The sequence below is a fragment of the Nycticebus coucang genome, chromosome 18 (assembly GCF_027406575.1).
Source record: "Nycticebus coucang isolate mNycCou1 chromosome 18, mNycCou1.pri, whole genome shotgun sequence".
In the NCBI taxonomy this organism is placed as follows: Eukaryota; Metazoa; Chordata; class Mammalia; order Primates; family Lorisidae; genus Nycticebus; species Nycticebus coucang.
The window spans coordinates 14,655,009-14,666,113 of NC_069797.1; positions in this window are offsets into that span (position 1 = coordinate 14,655,009).

An 11,105-nucleotide genomic window follows, 5' to 3' on the forward strand; every position below is an offset into this window, starting at 1 on the left:
TACCACTTAGAGATACTTACAGAAATATCTACAGAGAAATGGTGTAATGTCTGGGATTTACTAGAAAATAATCCCGTAGGAGTGATTGGTTAGGGGAGTAACTATGTTTAAATGAAACAAGAGTGGATAATTACTGAAGCTGGATGACAAATTCATGCAGTAAAAGTTTTTTTTTTTTTTTTTAGCCAAATGAACGCTTACATAGATGTTCAGCCTACAAAGTACAGGTTGGAAGGCAGCATTTTTTTTTTTTTTTTTGCAACAAGAGTCTTACTTTGTCACCCTCGGTAGAGTGCCATGGCATCACACAGCTCACAGCAACCTCCAACTGCAGGTTTAGGCGATTCTCTTGCCTCAGCCTCCCAAGTACCTGGGACTACAGGCACCTGCCACAACTCCTGGCAATTTTTTTTTTTGCAGTTTGGCCGGGGCCGGGTTTGAACCCTTCACCCTCGGTATATGGGGCCGGTGCCTGACCCACTGATCCACAGGCGCCACCCAGAAGGCAGCATTCTCAAATACACAGGACTGGGAACCCCAGGCCCACAGCTCTGACTTCCTAGACTCCTCCTCCATCTGCCTCTTAACTTCTCCAAACTCTGGTTTTCTCTCAGGACACAGCGGTGAAAGAACGACAGCTAGCAAGGGGGACTGACTGACAGCACTGCCCGGGCATGCTTCAACTTCTTCATATTTATAGATCTCACCATGTAGTTCACCACAGAGTGGTCATCACATTTTCCTTGAAATAAAGTCAAGCAAGTTCCTGAATTTCTTCAAAGAAGGTTCTATACTGATAACCATTCTGCAACCATCATGACTTCCCCGGTGAAAAACAAACTGCATTTTTGGTCACACAGGCAACAATTTCTTGAATGTAGTTTGCTTTAATAGCCAAAACATTACTCAGCAATAAAAACACAGCAGGAGGAATCACACTACCAGACCTGAGACTGTACTATAAATCGATAGTGATCAAAACAGCATGGTATTGGCACAAAAACAGAGAAGTAGATGTCTGGAACAGAATAGAGAACCAAGAGATGAATCCAGCTACTTACCGTTATTTGATCTTTGACAAGCCAATTAAAAACATTCAGTGGGGAAAAGATTCCCTATTTAATAAATGGTGCTGGGTGCACTGGCTGGCAACCTATAGAAGACTGAAACTGGACCCACACCTCTCAGCATTAACTAAGATAGACTCTCACTGGATAAACGATTTAAACTTAAGACATGAAACTATAAAAATACTTGAAGAAAGTGCAGGGAAAACTCTTGAAGGAATCAGCCTGGGTGAATATTTTATGAGGAGGACTCCCCAGGCAATTGAAGCAGTATCAAAAATACATTACTGGGACCTGATCAAACTAAAAAGCTTCTGCACAGACATGAACAAAGTAAAGCAAGCAGACAGCCCTCAGAATGGGAGAAAATATTTGCAGGTTATACCTCCAATAAAGGTCTTATAACCAGAATCCACAGAGAACTCAAACATATTAGCAAGAAAAGAATATGTGATCCCATCTCAGGGTGGGCAAGGGACCTGAAGAGAAACTTCTCTAAAGAAGACAGACACACGGTCTACAAACACATGAAAAAAAGCTCATCATCCTTAATCATCAGAGAAATGCAAATCAAAACTACTTTGAGATATCACCTAACCCCAGTATGAGTAGCCCACATAACAAAATCCCAAAACCAGAGATGTTGGCGTGGATGTGGAGAAAAGGGCACACTTCTACACTGCTGGCGGGAATGCACACTAATATGTTCCTTCTGGAAGGATGTTTGGAGAATACTTAGAGACCTAAAAATAGACCTGCCATTCGATCCTATAATTCCTTTACTAAGTTTATACCCAGAAGACCAAAAATTACAATATAACAAAGACATCTGTACCAGATTGCAGCCCAATTCATAATCGCTAAGTCATGGAAGAAGCCCAAGTGCCCATCAACCCACAAATGGACTAGCAAATTGTGGTACATGTATACCATGGAATATTATGCAGCCTTAAAGAAAGATGGAGACTTTACCTCTTTCATGTTTTACATGGATGGAGCTAGAACATATTCTTCTTAGCAAAGTATCTCAGGAATGGAAGAAAAAGTATCCAATGTACTCAGCCCTACTATGAAGCTAAATTTTAGCTTTCACATGAAGGCTATAACCCAACTATAGCACAAGACTATGGGGAAAGGGCCAAGGGAGGGGAAGAGAGGGAGGAGGTTAGGGTGGAGAGAAGGTAATGGGTGGGGCCATACCTACGGTGCATCTTGGAATAGGGACAGGCGAAACCTACTAAATGCAGAATACAAATGTCTACATACAATAACTAAGAAAATGCCATGAAGGCTATGTTGAACAGTTTGATGAGAATATTTCAGATTGTATATGAAACCAGCACATTGTACCCCTTGATTGCACTAACGTACACAGCTATGATTTAACAATAAAAAAATAAAACATTCCTGACATGTAATAAATACTTAATAATCATTAAAAAAAATAAAATAAATGTAGCCTTATGTCGTAAAGTTTGAAGTCCAGAAACAAATAAACACGTACTGTAATGTGCGTCTGTGTGCTCTGAGCCCTGCTGGTCGCATCTCACGCAATCATGATCCTTTGATCAAGCTATGACATTAACACAGCACGACACAATTCTGAGGACAGAGCTGCAGACTTGATCTGCATCTCCTCAGCCTTTCCACTGAGGTCCTTTTTCTACTCTAGGATTCAGTCTAGAGTACCACACCTCCTCAGTCAACTCCGGTATGTGACAACTTCTTTTTGCCTTTTCTTTCATGACTGTGACATTAAAATGTGCTCATTAAAAAAACACTGTAAACATAGCAAGACTTCGTCTCTAAAATAATAATAATAATAGTGATAATAATAATGAGCTGAACCTAGTGGCACATGCCTGTAATCCCAGCTTCTCCGGAGACTGAGGCAGGAGGATCCCTTGATCCCAAGGGGGGTCAAGGTCACAGGGAGCTGTGACCACACCACTGCACTCTCAGCCTGTGGGACAGAGGGAGACCTTGTCTCTAAACATAAGTAAACAAAATCACTGTAGTCATACTCTTCTCCAACACAGCGGGACTCCATAAAAAGCGTGTGCATGTGTGTGCAGGGTCGATCTGATGATGTCTCAGAAGTTGAAACATGCCCTTTGTCCTCCTTTTATTTTCCACTTGCCTTTCTCATCTTCTTTCTAATCCACTATAAGTCTTCCCATCGGGTTTTAGCCAAAAAGACAATCCTCTAGTAATGAAGTTTCTATTTACAGGCCAAGTTGTACTTGTTGGTTTCTGAATAGAAAGGTGGAACACACAGCAGCCGTGAGAGAGTTCATGCAGAAGGCGGCTACTTGGTCCTTCTGCGTTTAGCTGCACGCTAACTCTGCTACAGCCACCAGGGGACAGACGCCTACGGCTGTCAGCAAAAAGACAAGAGATAACAAGCATTAGTAAGAGTGTGGATAAAAGGAAACCTTTGTGTACTATTAATGGTGGGAGCATGAAGTGGCTCAGGTACTGTGAAAAACAGTATGAGGTTTTCTCAAAAAAATTAAACACAGACCCATCTTATGACTCAGCAATCACATAGTTGGATGGTGTATCCAAAAGGAATGAAATCAGTGGCTTGAGGAGCTGCCTATACCCCCATGTTCATTGCAGTATTGTTCAGAATAGCCAAGAGTTGGAAACCACCTAAGTGTCTATTAATGAATGAAGAGATAAAGAAAATGGACTAAAGGACTAATAGTCAGCCATGACAAAGAAGGAAGTGCTGTCATTTGTGACAACATAGATGGGCCTGGAGGACATTGTGCTGAGTGAAAAAAGCCGGACAGCAAAAGACAAGTGCTAAGACATCTCACTTATATGTAAAATCTAAAAAAGTCGACCTCACAGAAGCAGAGCATGGGGCAGCAGTTGCCAGGTGATAGGAAGCGGGGGATGGGGAGATGCTGCTTAAATGGTACAAACTTTCAGTTACAAGTAAGTTCTGAGGATCTAAAGTACAGCCTGGTATGACTATGGTTAATAATACTCTGTTTATTTTAAATTTGGCAAGAGAGCAGACTCTAAGTGTCTCTTTCTCTCCCGCTCCTTCAAGCACAATGATAATGATAAATATGGATGATAATGGATTTGCTAATTAATTTGACTGTGGTAATCAGTATACATGTATGTGTGTATCAAATCACTTTGTACATCTTTAACAGATACATTTTTTGTTTGTTAATTAAATATTTGAAAGTAAAAGGAAAGCCAGAGTTACTAAACCACTGGTGCTTTTATTAAAAAAATAATAACTACAACAAAACACAAAGCAAACCTGACTTACCTAGTGGGAGCTTCTGCTTTATAGATGCATTTGCTCTGTGGTCTACAGTGGGGTTTTAATAAAGTATGCTCTGGTAGACACATTCAGAATTGGAGCCTTTTTCAGCTGGGTTTCTGCCTTCCTGCCGAAGCTTAGCCTTCCTCATCCCCTCTGGGTCCCTGTGAAGGACAACGCACACTGACCCCACTCAGAATCCTCCTGCCCTTGGCACTTTCTCCACAAACACCAACATATATATGTCAAGTGTGAGCAGGTCAACCTGCTGCCCACCATCTCTGTGTCGGACTTATAAAGATAAACCACCAAATTGGAAGTCACCACACTGAAGTGCGAATACAGCGTAGACTTGTTACTTAGACTCTACTAATTTCCATGGTGTGATGATCATTCATGAGGGGTAAGATGCTTTAAGGAAAAAATTGGACACTGTGTCTTTCTCTGTAAATTTTCATTTTGCTCAGGGGTAAAGTAAATCTATTCAGATGTCAGTAGCTATTTCAAAAGAAGGATTGATCTTATGAAATTAAAGATCCGTCTGGTATTCTTTAGGACCCAGTGATGTCTGTGCAGTGAGGATTATAACATTTCACACTATGGCATGATGGTACAGTTTATTATTTGGTTGATAATGGGTGCCATCCTTCTTTAAAACTCATGACGTAGGATTTGGAATTTGTACTGTCAACTTAATTTTCTCCCTCATTGTATTATAAACTCCTTGTTTTAAAAGATCATACTTCTTGTACTTTTTTGGTCCCACGTTCTACCTCTGTCTTCTTTACAGAGCTCAGAAAAGTGTCTTATACATAGGAAATGCTTAACGAAAGGTTTCCTTAAGCACTGTTGGATTTGATTATTCTAAACATCTGGATTCAGACCAGTTTTAAGCAGCGAGATGCACTCTTATTAGCTCTTTATTCTATCTAGATTTTTAAAAATTTCTCAGTAAGTTATTGGCTTTTTATTATTATTTTTAGTGTGAGTATGGTATTGGGATGATTGGACTGCAAGTAACAAAAATATACAACAAAAGTGGTGCAAGCAAAGGAGAAAAATGATCATTTTACATTACAAGAAGTTTGGGAGCAGGGTGCTGAAACAGTTGATTAATTTAGGAGCTCAACCACGTTGTCCAGGGCACATTTTCACTGGGGTAGCTAAAGCCCGATGTGGCAGCAGCAGTTACAGTAAAGACGTCTTCACATCACAGCATTCCCAGATGAAAGGAAGGGGCTTCCTCTCTCATTCCTCTTTCCAGAGGCTCCACGGCCAACTTCCCTTCATGTCACATTCTCGTTCCCAAAGTAGTGACTGGCAAGAGCACTAGATTTACCATAAGGGGTGATAGAAGGGCCCAACTTGTGGAAAACACTTAGCTCCCCAATATATAAAAGAACCTGATACTCTCAGCAAGAAAGAGGTGGGGAATCACTGCTACTAGATACATCCAGCAGTGTCTGCCACAAGCCAAGTGTTTCCCTGGAGAGAACTGAGTCCAGCTACACAGGTTTGTATTTTCCCTGCTGTTCGCCTTTGCCTTTTCTCTTTGGTAAAGCAGGTGCACGTTTCTCTTTGTGTCGCTTCTTCTTTGCTAACATAACCCAGGCTTTGTTCAATGTAGGGGCAATATGCTCAACGAGGACGGTGTCAGTCCTAGGAGATGGATTACTGGTGAGCTCTACAGTCCTGGTAATTCCACTTCCATTTGTCAGTGATGCTTTAGGGATGTCCACGGACCCAGCTCTCTTCATGGAATGGAGGGGAAATCCGCTTGAGAGGCTGCAGGGAGAGGTTACCTGCCTGATAAAACAGGCAGGGAGCAAGTGTTCTGCTACCTCACTTGCTGTCTGCCCTTGCACTTGGTTGTGTTAAGGACGTGATGCTCTGCTTGACAACCATATCTCAGTGGTTAGGGCACCAGCCATATACATTGAGGCATGCAGGTTCAAGCCCAGCCCGGGCCTAATCAACAACAATGACAACTGCAACAAAAAAGTAGCCGGGCATTGTGGCGGGCACCTGTAGTCCCAGGTACTTGGGAGGCTGAGGCAAGAGAATTGCTTAAGCCCAAGAGTTTGAGGTTGCTGTGAGCTGTGATGCTATAGCACTCTACAGAGGGTGACACAGTGAGACTCGGTCTCAAAAAAAAAAAAAAATAAGGATGTGATGCTTTGAGTTGCCATAGTTAGCCCGTGACCTTGAGTGAGACATCACAAGACACATAATAGCAGATCCAAATGGCAGAAAGGTCCTGGGTCTGGTGAGGGTGTTGGAGCAACGGAGCCAGCCCTGGTGCTGCTTGCTTCCACACTCCTCTCCAGGTATGCCAACATAAACCTCAATTTCGTCAGCCCTGTGTAGATGGCTGTTGCTACTTAGGGCTGGAAACATTGTGATGAATAATCCTTTTTCTAAGAATACAGCAGCCACAAAAGCCTTTATTGTGGCAAATACACATAAAGAATATAAAGGTTTTCATTTTGTTTCTCTTTGCAATAGGTGAGGTCTGTCTCAGGCAAAGAGACAAATGGAAAACATGTATGTATACGTAATTAAAGAACAATACATATTCATTTAAAAACAATATGCTATAGGATACTATAATCATTTTCTCAGGCAATATAGTTTTTTGATACTCATATCAGCTAACAGTATTTCTTCAGTGCTTTCAGGACCTCTGCGTTTAACCCCTGTCTGAAAACTGGATCTGCATATTTTCTTGCTACTTTGGATCACAGATATTCCTGGAAAGAATTACTTTTAACTTCCCTGGATATTCTTTCTTCCCATGCTAACTTGAAACTTGCTGCTGTAACTTGCTTTTTGCAAGACACCTGCCAAGCACTTGTCCAAATGCCTGTCCTTATGATACTTTGTTCTCACAAAGTTTATGGTTAAGGCAGTTTAAACATTTTTTCGTAATATTGCATGCACCATGCATCTTTTTTACTGGAAACACTTTGGATATATTAACTATTTAAAATACACAGCCAGGTCCGGAAATTTATATGGCAAACAAACCATATCCTAAATCCCACTCAGCCGGATACTTATACTAAGCTCCAGTTGAATACATGTTAACACGTAGGTGTATTTACTTACAAATAAAGCTACAGATTTCTCTGGATGCAGCTCCCTTACTTCCCAGAGGAAAGCATTGTCTTGATGATGATGATGACAGCAATGATGATGATGATAATGACGGTAATAAAACTGCAAATTTACTATATGCCAGGCATTATTCTAAGCACTTTACATACATTAACTCCTTTAATGCCCATAGCAGACATATGACATAGATGCAATTATTATCCCCCATTTTATAGATGAGGGGCTGAGGAATTGGTTAAGTAGCTTGTCCAAGACCACACAGCTGATAAGCAGAGGTGCCGAGATTCCAACCCAGGCGATCTGGCCCTGGAGCCCTTATGGACATCCCTGAGTCCTATTATGCTTTTTCTAAATATGTATGCATCCACATAGGAGTTAGCAATCTTTTTTTTAAGTATATAATTTTATCACATGTGTGTTTCACCCCCAGTTTTTTTCAACATTAAGAACAATGCTGGGATTAATAGTCTTGAATGTATCTCCTTGTGTACATGTTAATCTGCAGCAAATATCCAGAAGCCAAATTTCTGGTTGGTAAGTTATGCACACCATCAACTTATTATTATTTTTTAGTTATTCCAAAATTGTTCTTAAAAGTAATTATATCAATTTTCAGTCCTGCCAGCACCATATACAATTTCTCATTCCCCTGTAGCCCCATTCATTCTTCATAATACCAGACTCACTGATTTTTGCCAATCTGACAGGTATGAGATGATATTCCATTTTCTAATTTGGATTTTTCTTTGATTTGCTAGAAAAATAAAAGTATCTGTTCACAAGTTTATCTATTTGTCTTTCCTTTTTTTCTTACATTTTTATCTTGCCTCATTTTCAAGGAAATCTGTTCTTTTCTGATCATATTAACAAAGTCACTCATATAGGTTGTAAACACCGTCGTGATACCGTGTCTATTAACTGCTTGGAATTGTCATCTTGAGACACAGAAGTTCTTAGTTTAATGTAGTTACATTCTCAGGATTTTCTTTTCTCAGTATGGTTTATGCTTTTAGCATCATAAATAAAATGGCAGTACTCAGATGTCATCAAGGTCTTCTATATTTTCTCCTTAAATCTTGCTTTTCACATTTAGGTGATTTGGTGTGGGGGGGTATGCCATGAAGCAGGTACCCAGTTTTACCCTCTCCCAATATAAGTAGTTGGACTGATGTATCTCTAGGTGGTGATGTCTCAGCATCCTTTATTGAATCCTCTTATTCTCTGGACAGTGATTTGTGGTATCATCTCTATCATATTCCAAATTTACATATCTAAGTGGTTTTATTTCTAAGCTCTCTATTCCCTGTGGCAATATCACATTACTTAGTACAGTTTTATATGATAATATAGTATCGTCATTCAAAAGAATAATCTCCCCATCTTTTCTTCTCCGCCTCCACCTCCTCCTTCATCTTGGCAAGTGTGTAGCTTATTCTTGAATTTTTCTTCTTTTATAAACATTTTCAGAAGAATCAGCTTGCCACTTCTTTTAAAAACTCTACTGGGATTTTTATTGAACTTCCATTGAATTTATAGGTAATTTCTCCCAAAAAATATTCAGAGAAGTTACCAAAACCTATCACACTTTCCCATCTATGAAATAAATAAATCTCTTCTCTCTCTCTCCTTTCAAAAAAGTTTTGTTGCCTTCTCCGTGAAAATCTTATACATCATTTGCTAGATTTATTTATGAGTATATTTAAGTTTTTGCAGCTGTGATTAATAATGTCCTTAAAATTATATTTAAAAAATAACTGCTTATTTGTGTGTATTGATTCTAGCAAACCCCATTGAACTTTCTTATTAGTACTAATATTGATTTATAGATTCTCTTGGACATTCTATGAAAATAGGTCTATCATCTATGAATTACATTTACCCCTTTTTCTCAATTCTTCCCTTTTTTCTATCCATTGTGCTTTTTTGAAATTGATATATAATTACCACACAATAAAAGTCACAGATATTAATTACACAGTTCAATTAGCATTGATAACTACACCCGCTTGTTTAATTAACACCCGCAATCAAGTTACACACACTTCCATCACCTCATGTTTCCTCACACTCAATTTTCATTTTCCAACCTCAAGTAACCAACAGTCTTCTTTCTATTACCACCAATTATTTTTTTCTGTTCATGAACTTCATACAAATGGAATCATAAAGTATAAATTAAATTGTGTTGGGACTGGCTGCTTTTTCGATGCTCTTTTAAGATTCATTCATGTTGTTGCCTGTGTTAGTAATTCATTCTTTCCTTAAGACTGAAGAGGATTCCATTGTGCAGATCTTACACAATGTGTTCACTCATTCTCCTGTTGATAGCGATTTGGGTTGTTTTGAGGTTTTTACCTATTATGAATAAGACTGCTATAAACATTTCAATATTTTTACCTTTCATTTTTTATTATGCCGAGTAGAATCCACAGTAAACACTGAAAGTACATTAAGGGGATCCTTATGTTTTTAACATTAATTTTAAATTTGCAGTAAGTTTTTGGAAGATATACTGTTTTAAGGGAGTTCCTGTTTACTCCTAGTTTGTTTAAAAGGATGTATTTATTTTGGAAATGTAGAGTTGTTATACTGCATTAAATACATTCTCTGCATCTGTAGCATAAAACCTGTCTCCTTTAATGGGGTAAGGTAATGACTTATATTAATAGAGCTTCTGAGGCATTTCTGCATTCTTGGATAAATCTTAATTAGCAATGATTTGAGAAATTATATTCTAGTTTTTAAAAGTATATTATTTAGCATCTAGTTTCTGTCTTTGCTCATGTATGAGATTGGCCTGCAGTTTGTCTTTCTCATTTTGTTTCAGGACTTAAGGGCCTCATAAAATGAGCTGAATAGATTTCTTCCTTTTCCTATGTTTCTAAAGCAATTTTACAATATTAAAATGACCTATTTCTTGAAGGCAGAACTTACCTGTAAAACCAACCAGGCTTGGAGATTGAGTTTGTAAGTGTATATAGAAAGGACAGGAGCAGGGGGGAGGTACATTGATTGTTTCTTTGAGAGTAATATGTGCAATATATTTTATATTTCTTCCTGAGTCAGTTGTTATATTTTTCCAGAAAATTGCCTTTTTAATCCAAGTTTTTTAATTTATTGGCATTAAGTCGCTTGTAAAATTTATCTTTTGTCTTCTACTACATCTCTATTCTGCTCTTTGTATTCAGAGTAGTGTTTATTTTTATTTCCTGATCAAATTAGCCAGGTAATTATATAATTTGTCTTTTATAAGAACAGTTTTTTCTTTTGTTAATCTTGACCGAGACTTTATTTTTAATGTTATTAATTCTTGCTGTTACCTTATTTTTCTTCCTTTCTAATTCTTTTGAATTTACTCTGTTGTTATTTTATTTTTCAAGACAGTGTATCATTGTGTTGTCCAGACTAGAGTGCTGTAGTGACATAGCTCACAGCAACCTCAAACTCTTGGGCGTAAGTGATCCTCCTGCCTCAACCACCTGAGTAGCTGGGACTACAGGTGCCCACCACAATGCACAGCGAATTTTTCTATTTTTAATAGAGATGAGATCTTGATCTTTCTCAGGCTGGTCTCAAACGCCTGAGCTCAAGCAATCCACCTGCCTTTTTAAGGCTTTGATTTGGATACCAAG